Source organism: Cheilinus undulatus, linkage group 1, assembly GCF_018320785.1.
Source record: "Cheilinus undulatus linkage group 1, ASM1832078v1, whole genome shotgun sequence".
NCBI lineage: Eukaryota > Metazoa > Chordata > Actinopteri > Labriformes > Labridae > Cheilinus > Cheilinus undulatus.
Window position 1 is genome coordinate 37,885,398 of NC_054865.1, and position 26,121 is coordinate 37,911,518.

The 26,121-nt window shown below is 38.6% G+C and overlaps 1 protein-coding gene across 9 annotated transcripts in view; it reads right to left on the reverse strand.

Moving 5' to 3' along the window:
- syt7b (synaptotagmin VIIb) overlaps nt 1–26,121 on the reverse strand; it is a 191,429-nt gene that overhangs the window by 148,031 nt on the left and 17,277 nt on the right. For 5 of the 9 annotated variants that reach the window (XR_005991759.1, XR_005991758.1, XR_005991757.1 and 2 more), the window contains one exon: nt 4,854–8,487. The exons of 3 other annotated variants lie outside the window; for them this stretch is intronic. The gene's annotated coding sequence lies outside the window, so the exon portion shown is untranslated. Of the gene's footprint in view, nt 1–4,853; nt 8,516–26,121 lie in introns of those variants that run through there. One more of the 9 variants, XR_005991754.1, reaches the window with a different exon arrangement.

Genomic DNA, 26,121 nt, shown 5'->3' on the forward strand with positions numbered 1-26,121 from the left:
CAGATTTTAGAGACAGGGAGCCTCACATCATTTCTAGACAGGCAGTGAAAAGTTAGCCACCATGATTACTGTGCAAATGACCGTCAGCTGACAATTAAACTCTTAAGCACAACTAATCATCGTTTTAAGCTTATCACCTTAAAAGCTCTGATCTGAGTCCCCCAGGGAGTCCTATCAGGAGATTGTCACACCAGAGGATAAAATGGATTTCACTGTGATGTTGGCACATTAGTAAAGCTTTTTCACTGTACTAAAGGTGAGTATTCAGTGTTTTAGTATCTAAAAAGCTTTCCAAGTCAAGCATGTATCATCAAAAGCTCCTTAAATCATATTTCATTGTTTCACTCACCCCACCAACAGAGCACTATACATGTTTTAGAGCTGGGCTGTGTCCAGATAAAAGGTTTAACACAGTGATACATGCTAATGCATGAATACTTTAACACTGTGATCTGATCTCTCTGCTGTTTAAGTGCTTACAGTTAACTTTGATTATTTTCAAACACCTCTGTAAGTCTGCTGCTCTTCGTGGATATTTCTCTTATTATTTGAAGACTTTTCCATCACTATGAATAAATATATCTTTTACTTAGTTTGTGTGTGTCTGCAGTGCTGTGCATGTGCGCCCCTGTGGGTGTGTATAATTACTCAGACATGCAAGGTGACTCACCAAAGAGCTGGGAGAGAGAGTGAGAGATAAAGAGAAAGCGAGTAAAGAGAAGAGACAGCGGGATGCAGAGACAGCCCAGTAAAAAAAGAGAGAATAAATAATGACCTAGAAGGAGTTGCAGGAAAGAAAATGTGAATGTACAATCCTTCAAAGTTTGTAATGTCTCATAAATCTTTCTGTTGGCTAAGGGGAGGGTCAGTAAGCCCCTGATATGCATCTGTGCTGACTAATTAACTACTTTCTGCTCAGTGGTTTAAATTTTAACTATCCTAATGCTTTTTGTTTAATGAATAGTATAATACTACCTCAGACCTTTGAAAGATTTATCTCAAGGAGTGAAAGAACTTCCTCTCTAACATTCCTACTATAAGCTCTACTGAGGAATGTTTCATGACTAAGTATGCTTATAGTGTATCTTATACATGCCTGCAGTTACAGATTTACTGATCTATGGGGGCTGCAATGTGACAAAACACGCAAAGTGGCAAGACATAAGAAGACAGCTGGTAAACATGACAACAACCAAGGGCATGGCCAAGGTCTGGTTGGGGTGGCCATGGCTGCCTTAGAAATCTGAATCACAACTTGCTATGTGCTTTGTCAGAGGTAAAACATATGTTTTGATGAGTTTTTCAAGCTATGTTGCAGGCTACTTGTAGCTCTTTGCATGCCAAATTTGCTTTTGCTAGACGTTGAAATTTTGAATTCTGACACCTTCAACAGTAAGTCCTTTAAACAAAGCCAAGAGGTCTTACAAGCTTATGCTCTGTTCTGTTACTGGTAAAGGTTAAGAAAATGTCCACAGGCGTTCTGGGGGTGAGCTTGGCCAATTAACCTCACAACTGATGGCAGCCACCTTATGAAGTCATGTCCCAACATGTTGCAATTATAAAAATTTAGGAGTAGTCATTTTTCAAATGCATTTCAGTGCAAAATTCTCCATGACCTTTTATGGGGTGTGGAACCATAAATGGTCACTTCAGTAGACTTCCTTTATGGCCTCCCCACAACTCTCTGTGATACAGCAGAAACAATATGATTTTTCTCTGCCAGTCCATGGAGATCAGTCCATCTGATGGGAAGTGACAGCACATTACTTGACCAATCAGTAGTGAGCCAGAGTGTCTCAAACTTCCTGTTTCCTCCAGAACTCGTAAAATGCAGCTTTACATTTTTTGGGGGATTTTTGGTCCTAAAGAAACGGCCCTAACATAATAATGAACCATGATAAGTTGATGAAACATGCACATTGTAAAGGTGAATAGTGGTAAATGTGATGATAGGCTTTGTTTGCATAGGATTTCTAGCAATTACTGAAAATTAAGTGGAAAAATGGAGGTACCACATTTGGATATATGCCTGTTTAGGGGTGTACCATGTTGTTAGTATAAAGACATATGGCTAACTCATTCAGCAGCCATAAAATGTGTATTTTCTTGACAACATTATAATGTAGGACATTAATTCTCTATAGTGTAGCTGGATGTTGCCTCAGGTTTATAAAAAATGTATGAGTGATGCATTGGTAGATTGTACTAGTTAAGAGAAATTTTCAAGACAAATAGTAGGGGTGGGAGAAAAAAATGGATACAGCATAGTATCACAATATTTTGTCTGGTCATCGAATCGTCTACAAACATGGCAGCACCAGGGTGAGGACATTAGGAATGCAAACAGAGCATGAATGAGATGGATATGACACATGATGTTTGCAAGAAGTGCTACATGGAAGTAAAATACTGTGAAAATACGACAAACATGAGGGCAAGGCTAATGCTGAATCAGCTACAAAGTTGGAAAAAAATGGTATAGATGGGAATATATCACAATATATGGTACTGTAATACTCAGTGTATTGCAAAATGTTTAAAATCCCAATAATATTGAATCGTGACCCAAGTATCATGATAATATCCTATAGTGGGGCCACTAGTTATCCCCACCCCTAATAAATAATATAAACAAGAGAGATTTTTTTGGTCAATTTTATAACCTTTTAACAGTTTTGTTATACTTACAGAGCCCCATTTCTGCTGATATTTAAAAAAAGACTTTTGATATTTGTTTATATGTTTTCTAGTGGAATTATAGAGAAAAATAAGTGGTGTATAGCTAGTGAAATATGTTATTTTAATCAGATTCACAACAGTATACCAGTTTTATTTTACTCAAATGGCAAATATCCATTCTTGTTTTTATTGTGAGTCTCATCTCTGCTTAAATTCACTTAGTTATTCAATATTTAAGACTATTATAGATGTTCTGTTTGGATTATAAAATTGAATAAAACTGGTGATACCACCATTACTTATACAGAATTCTGAAGTCATGTCTTGCCTCTAAAAGGCGTCTGAATGTAAAGGCAGCTCACCGTGTCTTTTCACATAAATGTCTTGCAATTAAATAACTTTTTAACATGCAAGTAAATATTCATTAGACTTTGTGTTTATTTTCCATTATTGACATCTTAATATTCAGACACACTGGATTTTTTTTTTACCATAAAATGAACAAGTGCCCTTTAAAGGGATAATGCAGCTTAAATGATGAGTGAAATCAGACAGAATAAATAAATTTTATCACTTTTGTATTTGAGCACATACCTCAGGTCACCGCTGCATTAATCACTGCTATTAGGCCATTCAAGTCAAAAAGACACAATGCAACCTTATAAATATTAACTTTGCCATTGTTTCACAAAGAAAGAAATATTTTCAGCATTTGTGTAGGAATAACTACATTTTCCTCCACACCGAATATAAATGAGTTCTGTGCTTTTTCTCTTTTCTTCATTAAACTTTAAGTTCTAGCTTAAACAATAATTCACAAATAACTTGCATTGATAGGGTTATTTCCCCTGTATTGCTTTTTAGATAGTTTTCCATCGGTAATTTTTTTTTAAAAAGTATCAAATTGGAGAATAAAATCTAGAATCAAATAATTACTGTGCACAATAGAAGATGTATAAGATGATTTTCTATCATCGTAAATATGAATCATAGGTACAGTGGGATGTTAAACATTTGTCTGACAAGCCCTCCAACAATACTTACCTTTAAAATATATATATATTGTATATGTGAATGCTGCTCTTCCTCTCTCAGAGGCAGAGAGGGCCAGTGTAACTGAGCCTGTATATACTTTACTACATATTAATTCATGTACAACATGCTGTGAGCTAATCCTCCAGAGTCTGAGAGTTCAGACAGAACTATACGATGAACGAACATGAACATTAAACACCAGAGAATCAAAGCTTTTATCAAGTGAATCTGGATGGATGATGTAACAGGTAGTAACTTGTTGGGATTTAGAGGGCAGAAGAGAAAGAATTACTCAAGCTTGTGGGATTCTTATTCAAACATTGACTTTAACAAAGACACTGTGTTTGGCTGCTTGTTGTTGAATGTATTTACACACATATAAGGTTTTAGATTGTTGAACATCAACTGTGTGTGTTAGAACTCCACAACAAAGAATAGTGAATTGCGTCTTTTCCCATCTGTCAGCTGTAGATGACTAAAGGAAAACACAACAAACAGCTCACTCTGCCTCTCTACCTTTTAGTTGATCTTCTATAGTGTCTCCGTTTCCCCTCTTGTCCCTGTGTACCATATTATACAGCACACACAAACACACTTTAGCTCCACTCAAACACAGACAGATTCCCTTTCACACTGTCGCTATTCTTTCTCCTTTGCTATTTTTCGCCATTTATCTCAGCCTGTGAGTGTCTGATTTGTGCTCCTGTGATCCCTGCAGCACACCATTGTTTTATGATCCTGGGCCTCAGTGCCACAGCAATCTAGGGCACCATCATGAGGAGCAGACAGTACAACTGCTGTGGCATATGGAGATAGTGAGACACAAAGAGACACACACACAGAGGGGAGATTGATGAGTGCAGAGATTACAACATAAGGATTTCTTTTTCCCGGCACACTTTTAAAGAAGATAGGTGAGAAAGTGTATTTTAATGATGTTATCTGGGTTAATCTTTGAAATATCTATCTGCTTTCTGTCAGGAATACTGACTCTTTTTCCTCAAAGATCCAGTACAGCTCATCTTCCCCAGGTGAAGCCTTTAAAGGACATGATAACCTGAGAGTACACTGAAAATTCAGAATTAGGTTTTGTATCTCCTGTTTATCCAACCTGGGAAAATGCCACGTGGTGTCTTGATGGTTCCTCTAAATTATTCAAAGCATTTATTTATAAATAAACACTGACTGGGCCTGTGCCCAGCTGTCTAGTTCTCTCTGGCAACTCTGTAACCTCCAGCAACCAATCCATCCATCCAACCAAGTAAACAACCTAAAAACCAAACAACTAGCCTCACAACTTTGTATGTGTTGTTTTCTGTAGCCCCGCATCAATCCAAGTCCCTCTGCCTCTCTGAATAATTCTCTCATCCATTTTTAGGCACGCTTGAGCTTGGTAGTGTAGATCACTTTATCAGCAAGGCTGTCACTTCGTTGAGACTGAAATATCAACGCACATTTCTTTTGAATGATTGCCCTGAGATTGTGTGCAGATACTCGTGGTTCCCAGAGGACGACTCCTAAAGACTTTTCCTTTCCCGTAGTGCCACATTGATGTTGACTTCTGTCATTTCTAGAAAAATGTCTTAATAACTGTGAGATGGATTGCCTTAACATTATGTACAGGCATTCATTGTTCCCTGAGGATGATCCTCAATAACATAAACAGAAACAACTTTGTATAGTACTTAAAAACTGGGGTTTACAAATCACTTTGACAAACATGCAGAACCATACACAAGAATAAAGCATTAGAAAAATTTTAGAGGGAAAATTACAAATAGAACCAAAACAGGATAGAAGCCCCAACATCATGGGAACCAAAGCAACTCAAGATCAACATATATTGAGACGAGGAGGATGAAAAAAGATGAAAAAAAGAAATAACATAAGTTAAATAGATTAAAATCAAATACAAAATAGGTATGGGAGCATATGCCAGTTTGGCACTTTGCTGCCTAAACCTTGGTCCAGTACTGCTCCGATCTCTTGATGGCCATCCTCCCCCTGCCCCGTCCATAATGCTCCAGTTGCCCCCGGCATCTGGACCAGCCCACTGGGTCCCTGTATGTAGCGAGCTGGATCAGGCAGCTGATACTACCCATCCCAAAGGCCTCACAAGAGTGAAGACCGGGGACCAGAAGGCAATGGCAGCATCCAAGGCATTCCAAAATTTAGAGTGAAGCAAATCATGGCTTGAATTTTAATGTTTGATATATAATGGATTGTTAGCTGCAATTTGATACTGTTTGTTCTGAGAGACAAATCATCATAAGAATGCCATCAATGTGAGCTGGTTAGTCATAAGCGTGGTCAAAGTTCGCCCGTTTATTGATGTAAAGACAAAACATAAAGTATGTATGCTCCAAAGTCTGCTGATATGTGAATTGTCAATACAGCTCAGCCTACAAATGGATTACAAATGAAAACCAGAAAACTTAATTGTGAAAACCATGACCCCCCCGTCTGAAAAGAGATTGCTGCACTTAAAAATGTCTGGTACTCACTGAGGCTGCGCTGTTGCTGGATTATAAACAGTGGGTTCACACATTCTCTTTCACATAGCATCAATATCCAATTTAAAATCTTAACTAGTCCATTTCTGTGAGGTTTAATGTGTTGTATACTTGTGTTATAGGTTTGTGAGCATAGTCAGTATCATGGGCCAGAGTCTAATCATCATCACATCATTTAGCATTGTTATCAAGAGCATGTTGGCATGCAGACATCACTTGATGCTTGCTGAAAGTCACGAGTAAGACAGTAGACTGTTAGACTATTCTGAGACTACCAGTCCAATATCTGTTTTGGCATAACCAGATATGATTCAGATTTATTTATAGATTGTCTGGGCTGCTATAAAAATCACATGAAATGTGTAAAAAATGAAGATCCATCATCTTGTATGATAGTGGAACTATCGCATATTGGGAGTTTGAGCTGGCCCATTTGTAGGCTTATTTTTAATATTTTCATACCCTAGATGAAGGCAGATATATTAACTTCTGTCTCCCTTCAATCTATCTTCATTACTCTTCAAATTACCTCAGCTTTGCCTGCTCTCTCTACCCTCTCCTAACATCCTCAACAGAGTGCCATTGCTGCTCTCTATCTTCCTCCTATCTGACCCTCTCCTTCCTTTCCTGGCCACGATCCATCACTATAATTTCAGCCTTTTGAAAGCATGATGGTTTTAGACATACAGGAAAAATAAAAAACAATCCATTAAAAGAGGAGGGAAGGAAATTGAAGGAGAAAGGCACAGAAGTGAGCGCAGTTGGAGCAGAAGAACGTCAGCTTGGCAATGATACAAAAAACTGATGCAGGCATTGTCACACATCATTGCAAACAGTGACACACTCATATGCATGAGTAAACAGTCTCATTTACACAGGGATGGGACCCCTCCATTATGCTAACCTGTAAGCAAACACACAGCTATATTTCTCCGGTTTGTGCCCCTGTGAAGAGGAGACTGTATAGATGGCTGATAACAAGAATATGGCAATAACATTTATCAGTGGTGCGCAGGTGATGAGCTTTTGGTTGTGATGGGAAATATTTGTAGCTTGTACAGGGAGGTTGTACAGGTTCTTCCACACTTTTAAAGGCACCTAATGTTATAAATGGACATTTTAAATAAAATACACTATAAATACAGTACTGTGCAGAAGTTTTAGGCATGTTTGGGCCATAATTTGAGGCTGAAGTAAGGCGTGTAATGGCGAGTACGCCCACCTAAGGGCCCCATCGGGCGGGGAGGAGGATTGACACAACCCAGGTCATGCTCTGGATGTCTTTGTACATTACGAAGGGCAGGGGAAAATAATCTGATGAAAACAAAACAAAAACCTTTAGCTTTAGGACGGAGTTATGGGTAGATGTGGCACTTAAACATAGCCTAAGGTGCTGTAAGGGTTGCCACAACCCCCTGGTTGTCATGTGCATGTTCTAAGCACCTGAAAACTGTTGGTGGTTGCTGGGCACCCCTGGGTGCAAAGGCCTGGACAAAAGTAATGCAGTTAAGCTCGACCCTGGCTGCTGAGCAGCACACGTACATGTCAAATGTGTCGACACTGACTCTGGCCGCCCTTCCTCCTCTCTTCAGCCCGGGGTTGTGGAACATCAGGACCTGTGAAGAACCGTTAGCGCTCTACATGCCTAAAACTTCTGCACAGTACTGTTTATCCAATGTCTTAAAATGTATAAATGAAATGTCTCTGCTGTGTCTCCTTCATAAATCCACACTGTCTCTCCTACAGTGATGATCACACAAACAACAGAGAGTAAGAGCTGCCAGCCACCAGTGACAAGACTACTGATGAGAGCAGGGAGGAGAGAATACATGTTTGTAGACAGCATAAACCAGGGAGTACATGGTTATCACACAAATAAACACATATCAAAAGGAAAGAGTTACCAGGAAAGAGATGTACAAGAAATCTGAAGAGACAGATGGGAAAATAGTGAGAGCAGAACATTTCAATACAACCTGCTCAGACTCCTCTTAAATTAATTCACTGCCTCTGCAACAGCCTTCTTCAGGAGCGAGGCTGAGTCACCTCCATGCCCTCGCCGCCTCAATAGAAGAATGCTGCTGCAAATCTTCAGCTGCTGCACAGTAACCCTGACACGGACACAGCGGCCCGCGCTATGACCAGGTGCTGAAGGCTGTAACAGATCATCCCTGGGGGCTCTGTCCAAGGCCGGCCACTCCATCTCATAGCGCTACTTTCATCCATGGGGGGGAAGGGGGGGTAGAAGTCAGGTGTGAATCTGCGGGCCAGAGGTTGACAGGGCGAAGCTGCTTGAATTATAAGACATGAGTGTGAAGCGTCAGATCAGAAATGTTATTTCCTTCTACAGCAGCAAGGTTTGTTCTCTCTGCTACAGCCTCTATGACTCCAAAGATTTATCAAGTAACCATAATTAGGCAACATACCTAATAAGACAAACTCATTAACACTCACATCATTCAGTAACACAAAAGTATTATGTTTCATTTTACATGTTTAGATGCAAGTATATAAGCTTTTTAAAAATGTCAACATTAATTTGACTTGGAGAGGGACTACATCTGTAATGAAATGAAATGAAATGACATTTGGTTTTCAGTTCCAATTACCACAACTCTAACCAATTAAACAAAAAGCAGCCCAATCTGAGGCAAATACTAATGCAACTCTACCAGTCATGCTGTTAACATTGCTTTAAATGTCAAATATTCTTTAATACTCAAAAGTTCAATTTCTCTAATTTGAGCCCTAAAGGCTTTCAGTTATTTAGGTTTGCCTGGAAGATGAATCTGTATTTTTACAGCTGGTCCTTCATTTATCTGAACAATTCTCTTTGGATTCTACAAGTTAGGGTTGAACAGACCTGAATGATATAAGATAAGGTTTATGCCACAGCTGCCCTGAATTAACAGTTTTGGTAATTACCAAAATCATTTTTTATGTTTCTGCAATGGTTAATACATCAATATGTAGAAGCTCTTTAACTCAAATGATATTTTTAATGCTAAAATATAACTATTATTTTTATCCATGAATTGTCAAATTTACTGATCTACAAAAAAATTTGAAAAAATGGTAAAGCACATTATTATTTCTTGATTAATATGTCAAATTATACTTATTTACTTGCATTCCTGAACAGAAAAATGAGTTTTAGTGGTTGAATGTTACGCTTGATTAATTTCTGACTTCTCAGAGCAGCCCAGTGAGCCGGCTCAAATTTGGGTATAAAAAGGTGAATTCAGTTTGAAATTCCTTGTTCCTGTTCAAAATGGTAAAACATGGAGAGCTCACTGAAAATGAAAGAGTCCGCATTAAAGCACTCCATGATGGTGGATGGTCTCTGAGACAAATAGTGAAAGACATAAAGTGTTCTCACAGTGTGGTCAAGTATGCTTTGGAGTCAATTGCCAAGACTTGTACTTACAAAATGCGCCAAGGTAGAGGCAGGAAACCAAAGTTAACTGAAGCAGATGTCAGACACCTCAAGATTTGAAGTACTAGAGACAGAAGGAAGACCACTGCTGATCTTCAGGCAGAGATGAATGCTTCCAGATCAGAGTCTGAGAAATTCTCCAGAATGGCCATAAGCAGATGACTGACAGAACAAGGCTTAAAGGGAAGAATAGCTGCTAAGAAGCCATTATTGAGGCCTGCAAACATCCAGAAACGCCTCAGATTTGCCAGGGAGCACAAACACTGGACTGTTTATGACTGGAAGAAGGTACTCTGGATGGACGAGTCCAAGTTTGAACTCTTCGGTCAGCATGGTCGTGTTTGTCCGTAGAAAAGCTGGAGAACGTTTTAAGGCCAGATGCATTGCACCCACAGTGAAACACTGTGGAGATTCTATTATGGTATGGGGTTTCATTTGTGGATACGCTGTGGGCAAATGAGTGAAAATCAACAGTATCGTGAACAAGAACGTCTGCCACAACATCTTAGTGCATCATGGAATCCCTTCTGGACTGAATCTGATTGGTCGTGAGTTCATATACCAACAAGACAATGACCCCAAGCATACTTCAAAGCTGTGCAGAGACCATTTGAGCAAGAAAAAGAAATCTGGAGTACTGGAACTGATGGACTGGCCAAGTCAAAGTCCAGATTTGAATCCTATTGAACAAATTTGGGATTTAGTAGATTCAAAGATTGATGACACAAAAGTTTAATCTAAAGCAAGTCTGTGGGAACAGCTAGAAACTATTTAGAACTCAATAACAAAAGAGACTGTGGAAAAGTACATAAAAACAATGCCAGCAAGAATGCAAGCTGTTATCAAGGCCAAAGGAGGCCATACAAAATATGAAGTTTTTTGGTTATTATGTGTGAAAAAGGACTATTTAGTTTGTTATTTGCCAAATAAATAACAATAACATTTTTAGTTTTAAACAAGTTTTTGAAAGATTTCTAAAATATTTATGTTTTCATGACAGGTTGTCTCATATATATATAAACATTGTAACAATATTATGAATGCTGATAAGCAATTGTTTTGTTTGCCTTAAATGGGACACATCTAATGAACACTGTTTTATATGCAAAATGCAAAATAGAGGAATGTATACAGGTTTTGGCCATGGTTTATTTTTAACCTATATCAGTGACTTTTATGATTAAAAAAAGACTTCAAGAGATGCAAAGCAGTAACACTAAACAAATGCATATATTACTACATTGTAAGTAGGAGATTAAATAAGGATAGACAGTAAAATAACCCTAAAAATAGAAACACAGTATGGCTATAAATAATGAGAGGGTGAATAATGAGGATAAAACCACATGGTTCACAGTCACACTGAACAATGGAAAATGATTAGCTCAAAAGTTGAGCAACGCATTAACTTGAAATTTATTGAATTTAATTTTATTTAAATTTTTTTCACACATTAACTGAGTTGTATGGGGAACGCTGCATGTCATGTGCACGTGTAAGATTTTGTGAAGGCAGAGAGGATGTCCAAGATAATGAATGTTCAGGTGCCCATGTACATCAAAAACTTCTCAAAACATCCAACAAATTGAACAAACTGTTCGAAATGATCGACTACTCAGTATCAAAATGATAGCAGAAATGATTTTCACTGATAAATACACAGTTCGGCAAATTTTGCATTAAATTTGAACATGAAAAAAGTGTGTGATAAAGTTTTTGCCAAAACTTCTGACTCCTGATCAAAAGGAAATTAAAAGCAAATTTGTGGAGACATTTTGGAAAAAGTTAAAAGAAGACCCACATTTTTCAGAGGGAGTAATTACATGCAATAAAACTTGGATCTTCCAATACAATCTTGAGACATTAGAAAACCACATCATCACCAAGGATGAAGAAATAAAAGACAAAGTTAGTCCAAATTCAAGGCCACGTTGATTGTTTTCTTTGACTTTGGAGGAGTGGGTTCCAGAGGGGTCAACAGCGAATCAACACTATTACAAACAGGCTCTGGAAAAACTGCTAGAAACCACAAAGAGACCGTAACTGTGGAAAATGGTTTAATTCTTCATCAAGACAACACACCAGATCACACTGTGCTCTCAGTAAAGCATTTTCAGACCCCAAAACAAATCACAGTGCTTGATTTCCCTCCATTCACCTGATCTAGCACCTTAGGACTTGTTTTCTCTTCCTTAGATACAATCTGTGTTTAAAGGAACACATTTTGAGTCTGTGTTCAAAGTTAGACAACTGTCCAAGGAAGATCCATGTTGATCAGTGGATGACTCAAACATTTTACAATGTCTTTTTCCTTCAAAAGTTGTCCCTCTTCATCAGCACACCGCTGCATTTATGTTCTATAAAATTGTTTTACAGCAGTAATACAGAGCCATACCTCAAACAGTTAAAGCTCACAGAGCTGCTTTTGTCTAAGCCAGTGTTTCACCTATGTCTTAAAACACAAGGAGTGCGAAGAGGGGTTGTATGCCAATTTGCTATTCTTTGTGTTTTGTACAATCCCAGCATTTGAAAAACATTCCTCCTGAACCTAAAATGATTTTTTTTAAACCTGTTTTTCAACACCAAATTGACACCAATTATTCTGAGGTTAGCTGACTGTTAGGTTGATCTTCATTTGTTTATACCCAGGTCTCCATCCAATAAGTAAAATATGCGCATACATAGTAAGAAAGCATTTCTTAAAAAAACATCTTTATTCATTTTAATAAATTCAGACTTAAGCAATGTGTCTATTGTGAATGCTCATAACATTATAGGGATATAGTTGCAATTAATTGTGCAGTCCTAGTGTAGAGCAACCAATAAATAAATTTACCTCCAACAATTAGCAATAAATTAACTCACAGCTACAGCCTTACACCTCGTTAAACCTATACATTTACCATACCAGTCTGAAGAAACATTAACCAAGTCTTTGACCCAAACTCCAATAAATAAGTGTGAACATGTGTCTGCAACTTTATGACATGTATTTCACCCCTGATTCAACAGACCCTGTCTCAGTCAAATATGCATCTTAAATTATTTACACAAGTACCCAGACAAAGTGGCCCGAAGAGGCAGACACCTTTAACATCCCAGCAACTGACAGATTTATCTACTGGTGCTGAATGTTGATTTTTTATCTAAGTGAAATTCTTCTGATTTAGTTGATGCTTGATGATCAGAAAGTTGCACTCCCTTCACTTCATAGTAAAAAATAAGCAGAGAAAGCAGTATTTTTGGGACGGATCCAACACCACAGAGTGTAACTGTGTGTCCATCAAAGTGGACCTCAGCAGGTATCAGCTCTCCCTACAGGATGCACATCTGTGAGTAAAACAGGCCCCATAGAAGCACTCATGCTACCCTGGACACCAGCCGGCGCCTGCTGTGCCCCTGGGTGAGTCTTTGGTTTGGATGTCGGATGTGCGTCAGACAAAGTATAAACTTAATTAACTGTGAACTAAACATTTGTGCTACATTTAATAGTCCCTGAGAGCTTCTTTGCATTAGCTTATTTAATTATATTGCTTCTCTACTACCTGTAATGAATAATTTACCAGTCGAACGTAAATGATTTTGCCGGGAACAGGAGTCCAAAAGTGGATCAAATGAAAGTGCAGTGTATTAGTCAGGCTTCAGTGTGTGTTAGTATTTGAATGAGCTATCATAATGTTACAAAGTGATACAATAAAGACAAGCTGGAGAAGAGAATTAGAGAAAGAAAATGACGGTTGGATCAGTAACATAACTGAAAAGAGAGGGAGCAGAACAAAAGAGGAGAGGAAATGAAGGGTTTGGGGTGTGACAGTGACAGCAATGATGTCTTTGAGATCATTAGCGCCCCCTCATCAAGACCTAAACAAGTCGAGTCTGTTTGTATTTGTCTGTGTATGTACATGCTGACACTATTCTCTGTCGGTCCTGTATTGGCAGGAAGATCCCGTCTGTGCGTAGCTGTCTCACCATCTGTTCCTGGCTAGACTGCTGATATCTGTTCTTATAATATCCTGTTCTTCACTCACAGTCTAGGTGGGGCACACGTCTTGTATCTGGATTATGTCCTATTCTTTGTTATTTATCCTCCCATCCATCAATCTTCCACTTAAACAATTAATTTTTCGTGTCCCGCTCAATAATAGGTGGAGAGCCAAGTTGCACTCTTACTCATGATGCGACACAGCTCTCAAGCCTCCATTCTGGGCAGGAGTACAAACCACAAATAACCCTCTGCCTTACTCATCCTGACAGCGTTTTAAAGTCACACAAGGCCACTGTGGATAGGAACAGGAGTGCCAAAAAATCTCCCATTCCTATCCTACCTATCAACCAAAATAGAGTAATCGCCTCTTGAAGTTTTTTATGCAGGTTTCTAGGCAGATTTTGTTCCACCAGTCACTGAGAGACCGGCATTACATGCCAATCAGGCCTGCTAGAAAGTATGGTCATTATGCAAGAAGCCTCACTGGTGATTCAGCCTGAAGAAAAGGATGATGGGTGACCAGGTGGCACAGAGGACATAAAAAAAATCCCCAAAAAATGTACTGTAGGTATTTTCAACTCTCAGCTTTGCTCACTGGTCATGTCTTTGCATCCAGACAGGAATATCGACGTTAGACGCTTTACAGAAACTCGGATCACATTATTTATACACAGGCTGAACATCTCCAAAGTTTCACTTTTCTGCAGTATTCGTGGACTGCAAATGAGCTGTTAGCTGATTTTTGTTTATGGGTGGAAAAGAAAAGCATCTAATAAAAGTACATCCATAATTCCCAAAAAGTTGGGGCACTGTGTGACGTAAATGGAAACAGAATGCAATGATTTGCAAATCTCACTGCGTAAACAACTTATCAGATGTTGAAACGGACATTTTACCATGTCATGAAAATATTATCTCTAAGAATGTAAGTGGTACTAATGAAAACAGCAGGTCAGTAACATCACTGGGTATAACAGGAGCATTTCAGAGGCAGAGTCTCTCAGAAGCAAAGATGGGTAGAGGATCACCAATCTGTGAAATACTGCATCTAAAAATTGTGGAACAATTTCAGAAACATAATACTCAATGTAAAATTGTGAAGACTTTAAATATCCCAGCATCTTCAGTACACATTATGGTCAAAAGAGTCAGAGAATCTGGAGAAATCTCTGTGTACAAGGGACAAGGCTGAGGGTCAGTATTGGGTACTCATGATCGTCAGGCTCTCAGGTAAAACTGCATTAAGAACATGTGTGAGTAGTGGAAATCACTGCATGGGCTCAGGAACACTTCTATAAATAATTTTCTGTCAACACAGTTCACCATGCCATTCAAACATAATTCAGAAATGCTGAAGTCTTCTCTGGGTCAAACTCATTTAAAATGGACTGCAGTAGAATGGAAAACTGTTCTGTGGTCAGATGAATAAAAATTTGAAATTCTTTTTGAAAACCAGACACTGTGTCCTAAAGAGGAGAGGGAACATACAGCCTGGTATGAGCCCACAGTTCAAAAGCCTGCATCTCTGATGCTATGGGGTTGCTGTAGCGCACATGGAGGGGGCAGCAACATCTGGAAAGGTATTATCAATGCTAGGAGCATCATAAAATGAAAAATCAGGAAAAAGAAGACCCAGAACTGCTGAGATTCCTATCATACAAGAATGGGAAAGCATTCCTCCCGCAGAACTCCACAAACTGCCCCCCCCCCCCCCCCCCCAGACATTTACAGATTGCTGTTAAAAGAAGAAAAGAAGGGAGCAGGTCTAGACCATACTCTCAGATGTAGCCTATCATTATGAGGACCAGCATTAATCACCATGAGCTCGGCACTAGCAGTATTCAGCCACATTGCAGTGGCATGAAAAACCTTCCCTTTAAGGGGTAGGAATCTTGAGCAGAACCTAGGCTGGGGTCAGAAAGGGGCAGTCAGGGTAGTCCTAAATTATCAATATCGATCGACCCTAAATAAACATAAAAAGCTTTTTGCAGCAACAAATATCTTAACTCGCTGTGAATACTTGAATAAATACTGACAAAGAGACGACCAGCAAACAACTGCCTGTTTTCATGATTTCCTTGATCACAGCTCAGTAGCTTTAAGCCCATACACTAGCCCAAAAACTTTTAATAACTTTTTCTTATTTATAACTATAACATTTAACAGAACCCACTTTTATCACCCGTATAGTGTAATATCTGAACATAACTGTTGTCAAAACAGCATGCAATGTACGAGGTGCACTGAAAACAAGTTTAGCCAGGGTAGGATTAAAAAACAACAACAAAAAAAAAAAAACTTTTAGGAACAGAACACACATCTGTCTTTTTCCACTGCTCTGTTTGCAAGACACTAACAAGAGCGTGTGCACTTTAATAAGATGCTAAAAGTAGTTTAAATTAAAGTAGGCTATTTCCTGATAGGTGAAAAAAACACGTAGTGAGGTAAAGGCTGTGACAAAGGGCTGACCAGAGAAATTCACAGTGGCAATTCACCACAAACAAAATACAGCTCTTTACAGCACATTTTAGTTGTGATGTTGATATCTACCCCCTCTTACTCTCTCTACTGCATCCTCTCTCTTTCTGAGATTGTCTGACCAATGAGATTTTGTCGGACAAGAGCCCATGAACCAACGAATCAATCACACACTGGAAGCTGTCAGCCCTACTGTTCTTGCTCACATTTTGCAATACAATATCATTATGAAAGGAAGTGGCTTGTGACACATTGTTGTTAGCAATTACATGATCCTGAATGGTCCAAATTGCTTAGTCCTGCAGACCTTCCAGCATCTAGCATCACCTAGCTAGATGAAGAGAGACAAGAGTGTAGAGGAGTCTTGTACTGAGCAAAGAGGCAAGCTGAGCCCCCTTACATGTATAAAAAAAACATTTTGTCACAAACATGCTGTGATTTACAATCAACCGTATAAACCTCCTGGAGTGAGCATCCAAATAAAAATTTACCATTCATGAATGAACCTGTTCTACCAAATGGCTCTTTAATTTGAGCCTTTTTGAGAGCCAAATTTAAAACGCCAAACTTACCAAATGAAGAACCGTCTGAGAGTCAAACAACCAGCACTTAGCCTATTGATCTGGCTCTCTTAGAAGAGAATGATTTCCAGTTATGCTGAACTAAACCAGACAACTTTGTGGAAGCGGACCATACACAAGCATCTAATGACATTGTTCTTCCAGGCTTTTTAATTCCTGCCTGCTGTCATTTCTCCATGAGTTTTTTTAAAACTTTCTTTTGCTTCAATATTTCACTACTTTTGGGACACAAAAGTAGCTTAAGGATTGAGAATGTTTCTATTTTTAAACTTTGAATGCTTGGCATAGTCATAAACAGCTGAAAACTTGGCCTTTTGGTAGCGTTTCCCTTTGCAGAAATACCTTCTTGCCTCTCAGCTCACTGCTGCTGCATGACGTCATCTACAAGGAACCTCTAAAACAAAATGGTTAATGTCCAATATACACTTACTCTAAACACAGGACATCATTCTGTCTCCCCTATAGTTCTCATTCAGAGATTAGACTGTTTGACTACAAGCGTTGCTTTGGTATTTTGCTATACTTTGTGTACTGTTATTGTTGTCAGCATCCTACCAAACAAAAAGAGCCCGGAGTGCATCTTTCTCCAAATCTGTACGCACAAATCAGAATCAAAAAATGGCAGATCCAGCTCCTTCCTTCCCTCTCCTCTGTTTTGTCTCTGTACAATGTCTGGAGAGCAGAGCAATGTTGCCTCAGCGAGTTCCCTGATTAAAGGCATAGAGTATTTCTCTTCCTCTTCGAAACACTCACCACTGAGAGACATAACAGATATTCTCTCAAAATCTAGACTGGCCCCCTCTCTCTCCCTCTGCCTCCATCTCCAATTATCTATTTCTGTCTTTCTGCACCAGCCCCCTGTATCTGCCAGTAACATTTTCAGCCCACACTACTGCTACTTTCTTGATGCAACTTTATCCAGATTCCAAAATCTTCTCCACCATCTCTGGCCTTGTGTTTCTCTTGTGCGTGGAAAGTTATCAATAATTGCAGAGCGCAGAGTAAGACGGAGACAAGATGGCAAGCAGGGTCAAGCAAGAGGAGAGACAGAAGTAGAGTGAATGCAGGGAACAATTATAATTCAGTCTTTAGCATAGACATGCTGCTGAAGTAGTTATGTAAGAGAACAGACTTGCCTGACCACGCACCAAATATAATACACACAAATATACATAGTCTGTGTTATGTAATGTGTGTGTACAGGTTAAGGACAAGGATGGCTGTAAGATCAAATACATTAATGGGGCATGAACAAGAAAGGTTCTCTGATCATGTAATAGCAGCAACATTTTGTTTTGTAGTCTGTAAGAAGTTAGCAAAAAAAAGGGGTTAAAACTAAAAGAGGGATGGTCTCTATAGTGTAGATATGCCAAATTACCACCAAGTCATTTATCAATGGCTTTTTTAAAAGGAATAGATTTCCTCCTGTTGAATGTCGTCTCTTTTTCACTGATTGAATACAAACAGAAAAATAGGCAGCTAGTCCTTTCAGATCTTTATGTGATACCAACTACATACAAGACAAAAATTTAACTAAATCAATGCAAAAACAAAAACTGCCTCAAGTTTATCATATTACGACTAGGCATGGACTCATTTACTCTTACATGTCAAAACCAAAAACATTTAAAGCAGCAGACCTATTCCCCATGCAGCTAAATATAGGATTAATGAGTGTGTGCACATTTTCTGTCAATGAAAACCTCACCCACTCCACAGGTAGGTTCCCCATTTTCACATTTTAAACAAGGATTATACATTCATATTAAGTATAGACACATCTAGAGCCACAGTGGTATGATACTCATCAAACTACAGCCAACAGTAGGGTTTCTATCCAAACATATCATTTTTAGCAATTCAGCAAAATAAATGAAGATCTATGCATATTTCCATCCACTACTGTTATACAAGTAGTAGAGACAACAGGTCAAGCAGTATGTGGTGCTACTTGTGATAGAAAGAGAAAAAAAGCAGGAAAACAGGGCTAAATTCCATGTTGCATTATGATCCAAAGGCAGACTTCTAGAGCTTAACATTGATGTAAAATCCCCTTTCATTTTCTCCATCGTATATTTGATTACATGCTATATTGTCTGAAGTATCCAAGTGAGACTAACCATGAGCTACCCGAAAATGATGATATAGAAGAGAAAGTTCATAAGATGTCAACCGTTTTTTTTTAAAAAGGAAAATGTGGTTTCTCATACTCTTAGAGTGCCACAGCAAGTGGCTCTGATTGGCGGGGTCTCTGATAACCACAGAAATTTCTACTGTCAACAACATCTGTTGACTGCAGATGACAACACATGCCAGCGCAGTATGAAGCGATATATACACAAATTCTGATATAATACTTAACCATTCCAACAAAAAAAAGTGTTTTCCCCAAAATTTAATCGATTTACCAGGCGTTGAAGCACAAGAATTAAGCATGCTTTTATTTTCACATTTTAAACACATGGCATAGTCATAAACAGCCAAAAACATGGCCTTTTTGGTAGCTTTTGTATATGTAGAAATCACTTCTTGCCCCCCAACAGGTTTTCTCCACTGCTGCATGACATCATCTGCAAAGAACCCTAGCTGCCCTAGCTGCTCACTTCAGCATGTTAATTCAGAGACATCATCCTATATTCACTCAATATTTTTATGCTGCTTAAAGTCACTTTCCTTGTATGAATACAGACTTCTCCACATCCTCCAAGCATAAGACTTTTTAATGATGTTTTTCCAAGTACTTTTTCCCCCCAACTTTGTTTCATTTCCAATTCAGTTTTTGTTCACACATTAAAATGCACATACAAACTAGTAAACTGAAACCCTGCCAATGACTGTCAACTTTGCAGAGAATAGAAAGCCTGTCCGATAAAACTGTAAACTTGAAAATGAAAAGTGGACTGGGTGCCTCACCTAATAAGGGTCTTCATGATAACAGCGTAGCATCCCTGTACTCAGTCTAAGTTATTCTTCTACACAATCAAGACAAACACTGACTGGTGGTACAAGCTGAAGATGTAACAGACCCTTCATCAAGGCACAAACTGATAAGGCATGGTGACCTTATAAATCACACTGCATGACAAATGACAATCTACCTGAAAGAGCGTGTACGAGCACATTCTCTGAACTCCCCTGATGAGAAATTTCCTTGTTGTGATCTTGCACATCAAAGATCACTGGTTATCACTGCAGAGTGACAGACACTGATTGTGATTGTAAGTGCAGGAAAGAAAGAGGACAAGGTTGTGATCAGAGTAGATTACAACAAGCAAAGAGCTCAACTAAACATACACCACAGAATCCTAAAGTACCAAGAGGACAGCTACGTTTTTATTTTTTTTTTAAAGTCTGATTGGTTCTTAAAGTTATTGCTGAACCAGTTCTAGAAATATATGGTCAGCAATGCCAGCACTAGCATTAACTACCTGTTAAAGGACTGGAGCAAAGAAAAGTGTTGATTCTCCAGGAGAAGGCTGACAGTTAGAGTCCATAAAAAATCTACAGGTGTGATGAGTAAATTTGTTCAGGATAACAAAAATGTCACTGTCAACAGAATCAATGTCCTGTCATACCTATCTGTGATTTTCTCTACCCGTTTATTGGAAATACTATCGTTTTTTCTCTGACAATACAGTAGTATATCCATTTTTAAATTAGTAACCTTGCTGTTTAAGGCTCTAATTAATTGTTTGCCTAACAGTTGTTATCTCTAGCATAGTAGAAGTGTGGTCAGGGTTCTCCCCTTCACTATGTTGTTTTTTTGTTGGTCCATCACACATACTAAACCATCTTACAGCAGGTCTCTCACTTTAAATTACAGCCATGACCTCCTTCACTACTCCTGCAAAAATCCCTACAGAACTTAAATGGAAACAGGTTTTTAATTGATTAATTTTATAGATTTTCTTGTCCTTTAGGGAGCAATCTCATTGTGACCCCAGTGACCTGAAGAAAGCAATTGTAAGCCACTTTTGCACAAACTGTGTGCTCTTAAAAAATCTTCACATCATCCAGGTGAGCAACCAGTGTGAAAATAAAATGCCATATTTTTCAACTAGACTTCACTCGAACTTTTCACGCCCAGTGTCCCAGTATAGTGTTCACAAGAAGTTGTGTTGATGTGTAAAACTGGCCGGTAATGGAGCGGAAGACTAAGCGGGAGATGGGCAGGTTGATGGCACTGGTTCATGCTGGGCAAAGTTTCACTGATGTACAGTTTTTTTCCGCTCTCAGTCTTGTCTTGTGGAAACATGCTTTCACATGTGCTATTGTATGAGTTGTGTTATACATGTTGTGGTGTTATCATTACAGAACATTACAGAAGACTCCTCCTTCCTGTCTGCCACCTCCCTTTACTCAAAGGTGCATAGCATTCTAAGTTAGGAGTGCACAACTCACACAGTCTCCTGCTTTCATCAGTGAAAGGCAAGTTTCTGAAAATATCAGGTCCTAAATCTCGTAAAGTATCTAGAAAATATCAGAAGTTCACAGAGCTAGACTGCACAGTAATCTGGCATACAAAGCATTTTCCTAGTTGGCTGATACACTGAGACAATTTTAAGATTTTGGTTATCTTTGATTTCTTCTTTTACTGCAAATCACTGACAAAGATTGCAGAAGCAGCATGTTATTTCCTTTAGAATGACAGTTGGCTGGCCCCGTCATGCCTCCTTCATCCCTCGTCTTCCCACTATGCTTGTTTCTGCTCAGAAAATGAAAGTTTGGAAGAAGTGAAACAGATTAAAACAAGCAGTTAGTTATAAAAGAAAGTAAAGATGTAAAACTATTCCAATCAAGATGCCTCAAAAGATGTGTAAACTCAGCAGCAGGTGTGATCTACAACTGCATTCAGCAACAGGTGGAGGGGACACAAGTGTGTGTTGGAGAGTTAGATGGTGAATATGAAGAGAGAGTGTAGCAGAGACCATTATTGTAATCATAAATAAATAATGAAAATAAATACATACTCAGATGTTTTTTTTAAACAATTGCTCACTTTTTACTCCTTCTTGAGGAGGGATTGTGTCCACCATGCTCACCACAGAGGAGTCAGTGAAAACAAAGTGGAAAAAAACACTTTACATCTGTGTCTATGCCACTTACTTCTCAGCTTTGTCAGTATTGGAGGGAATAATCTGGATAAACTATTAAAGGGGAGAAAGGGATAGTGTATATAATTGTGTTTGAACTATAGTAAAAGGCTGGATAGAGCCAAAAAATTCAGAGCCCAATTTTCTTTACACTCTAGCAGTGGTAGATCATGTTTAAAAGGATTATAGTTGAGACTAAAAAAAAAGGTTATAACAGGCATTTAAATCAAACACCATTTACACAACTCTCAGTTGATGAAGCAAAATCAAATGTAAGTGCAACAGATCTTAGCTTGAAAACCTCAGAGAAAATGTCTTATTGAATTTATGATTCTTTCCACAGAACTCATACACCACAGTAGAAATCTATGTGGCATTTTGGGGAAATACTGAAGAATTCATTTGTCTGGTCATCCTCAGTGCATGCACTCTTGTCTGTGTCCCTCTCTTTGACAAGTTGTCTCTTCTTCTGGTCCCTTCCTGTCTAACTTTTCTATTCAGCCATCATTTTGATGGGATATTCTATCATACTCCTCCCAGGTTGTAAATATGTGTGCAGCTAAGTAGAACAGAGCAATATTTCCCCTTTCATGCTGTCTTGGTCTTTTCCCTGTTGTCCATAAATCTAGAGGACTTTTTTTTCCCAGCAGCAGGCCTCAGAGTTAAACTGGGAATGTAAATACTTTTGTTTCCGATTTTATTAATTACTGCTCTGTGTGCGTCTGCTCTCTTGCAGCTTGTCTCTAACCAATAATAAGATTCCAGCCCATTAGTTTTGCTCCATAGCATCAACTAAACATTTTCCTCTGAATCTCAATGCTGCTAATATTACACAGTTATCTCTGGATGTTCACATGCCACATTAATAATGAGTCTCTTTGGCACCCTGCCAAGAGGCCAACATGACATATGGCTAACCTGACATGCCAGATAGACTGGTTCATGCATCCATTTGATGGGATATATTTCACATTCATTCAAGCCCCTGGGAGGGGAAAGGCTTAAAAAAAATTCTCAGTGATTGGATAAACATTCTGTCTGTCACATTCATTGCAGGCCAATCAGAGCAAGAAGAAAAAATGGGATAGAAGGCGTGCACAGCTCTGATAAGTAACTTTAACTCAGCAGTAAGGCTCTGTGGTAGTCCACAAACGGTGGAGCTTGTTGCTGGATAAAACGCATTAGATTAAAATTGTCCCTAAAACTACATTTGAGCTAATAGCATCAGTGACAGCAGCCATTACTGCTGGCTTGCAGAGTTGTCAAAAGTACTCACATCCTTAAGTAGACGTACAGATACTTGTGTGAGAAAATACTCTGGTTAACGTAGAAGTACTAATTCAACTCCTTTACTTAAGTAAAATTTTAAAAGTACAGGCTCTGAAATGTACTTAAGTATAAAAGAAAAAAGTAAAAATGAATTTTTACCATCACTGATATGCAATACCTCATCTGATAATTCTGGAAATCATAAAAAAAATTAAAACAGCTTTAGTACTCTCCATACCAAAAAAATTCCTTAAATTTAATTTTACAGACAGTTTGTCTTACCTGTACACAGAGGTGGTTTCAGTTATGCAGGTTTTAGACATTTAGCTTTGATAAAAACATCTATTTTATAGACATGTACAGAAGGAGAACTTAATATTCATGAAAGAAATGGCAGAGATGGGGGCAGAGCACAAGAAGGAGATCACATATGAGTTGTTATATATTAAAATCTGAAGTCTTTAAATCATTTACATAGTGTAGAAACATAAGCATGGATGCAGAGAAAAACTGAAGCAACTTTACCGGTCACTACAATGACCAAAGGACTAACATTTCAGAGCATCATGTGAAAACACTGGTAGTCTCACCACAGAAATAAAGTGATCGGGCTTTTACTTTGAAAAAAACAATCAGAAGAGAACCAAATCTGTCATGTCAGCCTAAAATGAACTGGAAGACAGGATACACACCGTTGTGCAGAGAGACCCAACTGCAGTGAAGACAACTTAATGCATCTCTTCAAGATATGAACAGATGTTTGTTGGCTTCAGACTGAGCCAGGGTCATGCTTTTGTTCATCAGGAGTAGAAAGTATAGATTTTTGTGTTCAAATGTAGGGAGTAAAAGTAAAAAAGTCATCCCAAAAAAAATAAATACTCACGTTAAGTACAGATGCCTGGAAAGTCTACTTAAGTACAGAGTTACTTCCCACCTGTGCTTGCTTGCAATACAACTAAACTCTACACGCAACTATCAGAAACTCAGGCTAAAGCAGGTCAGGAGGAGAACAAAAACATCTTTTCCATCATGAAAGGCTTTTAGTGCTTTTCTTTGCTCTTTTTTAAAATGAAGAAATGTGGTCAACTTCTGATAAAACTGTCACTATACAATGGCTACATTCAAGCTAATCGCTACTCCACTGGCAGCCATTATTAACAGCTTTTAGTACAACTAGTCAGGTCTGTTCTCACACCGAGCACAAACGTTTCAAATCTAGGCTTTACAGAGGCTGGATAGTTCAGTGGTTTACACTGCTGACTTTGGTACATGAGATTGGGGGTTCAAAACCTGGTCAGTATGATCCAGTATGGGCCCTTGGTGAAGCTTTGTAACACCAGGAACACCTGTCTCAGATGAACGTCATAGTGTCTGTCTCAATGACATTGTAACATTGTAAAATTGTAATTGCCTAATGACAGATAGGAATCTAGACAATCCACCAGCTTTGCAAGGTCAACACATGGCCTGTTCAGGAGGAAACACAACAATACTGCTTAAATACCTACACAAAACTACACCAGTACAAAATACATTTCTTATTATGCTCCAATAATCCAGTGATTCATTCTGTTCAATAACTTTGCTCAAGAAAACATCTGACCAATCGCCTTCAAGATAAATCCACACACCAACATCCAGTAGATTGCAACTTTTGTTTTATGTTCTTTCTGCATATATTATTAGTCAGCCTGGTCGATATTTGTGAAGATGAGTAAGTGCCTGCATTGCAATATGGGATCAAAATGTAAGTACATTCACTGACTTTAATACAAACAAGTCTCAGAATACTTCACATTTCTAACACCATCTAACCCAACCTGTTTTTTTTCTGAGTATATACTTGTTGAATCAATGTTTATAGCATTGAAAAGTGTCCTGCAGCATCTGCCTGTCTTTCTGAGTCAGTCTGTGGCAGCTGTGTATTGTATCATAATGATTTATACTTTAATGTTTACTTGCTGTGCTGACAGGAAAAAAAACTTTTTAAACTGAACTGCTACATACACAAGAAGTGAAAGCAATTCTTTTACAGTTAACCTACCATGTTAAGCATTGTTAGAGAGCTAAAACCTATTCCAGTGAAAACCCAGTAAACATGGATAGGATTTTAACAGCTGTCTTTCACAGCAGCACCCATTCACTAACATCCCTGCTTGACAAGAATTACGAATTTCCAAAAGTTTAAGTTTCCCTTAGCCTGAACTTACTGAAAATAATGTATTTCATTATATAAAAAAACAAAAGAGTAAGTAATTTTTATACAGTACAGTTCTTCAAGGGCGACATGGTGATTCAGGGGTTAGCACTGTCACCTCACAACAAAAAGGTTCCTGTTTAAATCCCTGTCTATGTGAAGTGAGTCTGCACGTTCCCTCTGTGCATGTGTTGCTTCTCTCCTGGGTTTCCTCCTACAGTCCTAAAAGGCTTCTTGTGTTAACTAGTAACTTTAAATAGCCTGTAGATGTTTATGTAAGAGTGACTGGTTGTCTGTTGTCATTTGTCAGTTATGTGATTGACTGACAACGAGCCCAGGGTACACCCCGCCTCTCACCTAGTGACATCTAGGATCAGCTCCAGCCCCCGCAACCCCAAGACAGGATAAGTAGAATAGTTCATGGATAGATAGATGGATTGACAACTCTTAAATTCCTACTCCTGATAAGTTTCACACTATGCAGTGTGCACTTTTTAAATTTGCCAAAGCAGCACTGGTAACAAGTTATTCTACAACTTGCTTCAATGGTGTACCACAAAATGTGTTTTTGAAGCAAAGATGTCTAAAAACTTCTGACGCACAAGCAAAAGTAATTGATTTTCATTTCCATTCATCACTGAACAGGTTAAGGACAAGACCTTGGAGAGCTGAAGGTACATCTCATGTTTGTTTCCTGAGCCAACAAGTGCAAAACAAGCTGCTGAATGTAACCATTGATCTGACTGGGGATGTCACTGCAGGTTCAAGTATCATCCTGTTAATCCTATATCAAAGCATCAACCTTTAAAGAAAGCAGAAAACGGTTGTGTATTTCTGCCTATATTCTTGTGATCA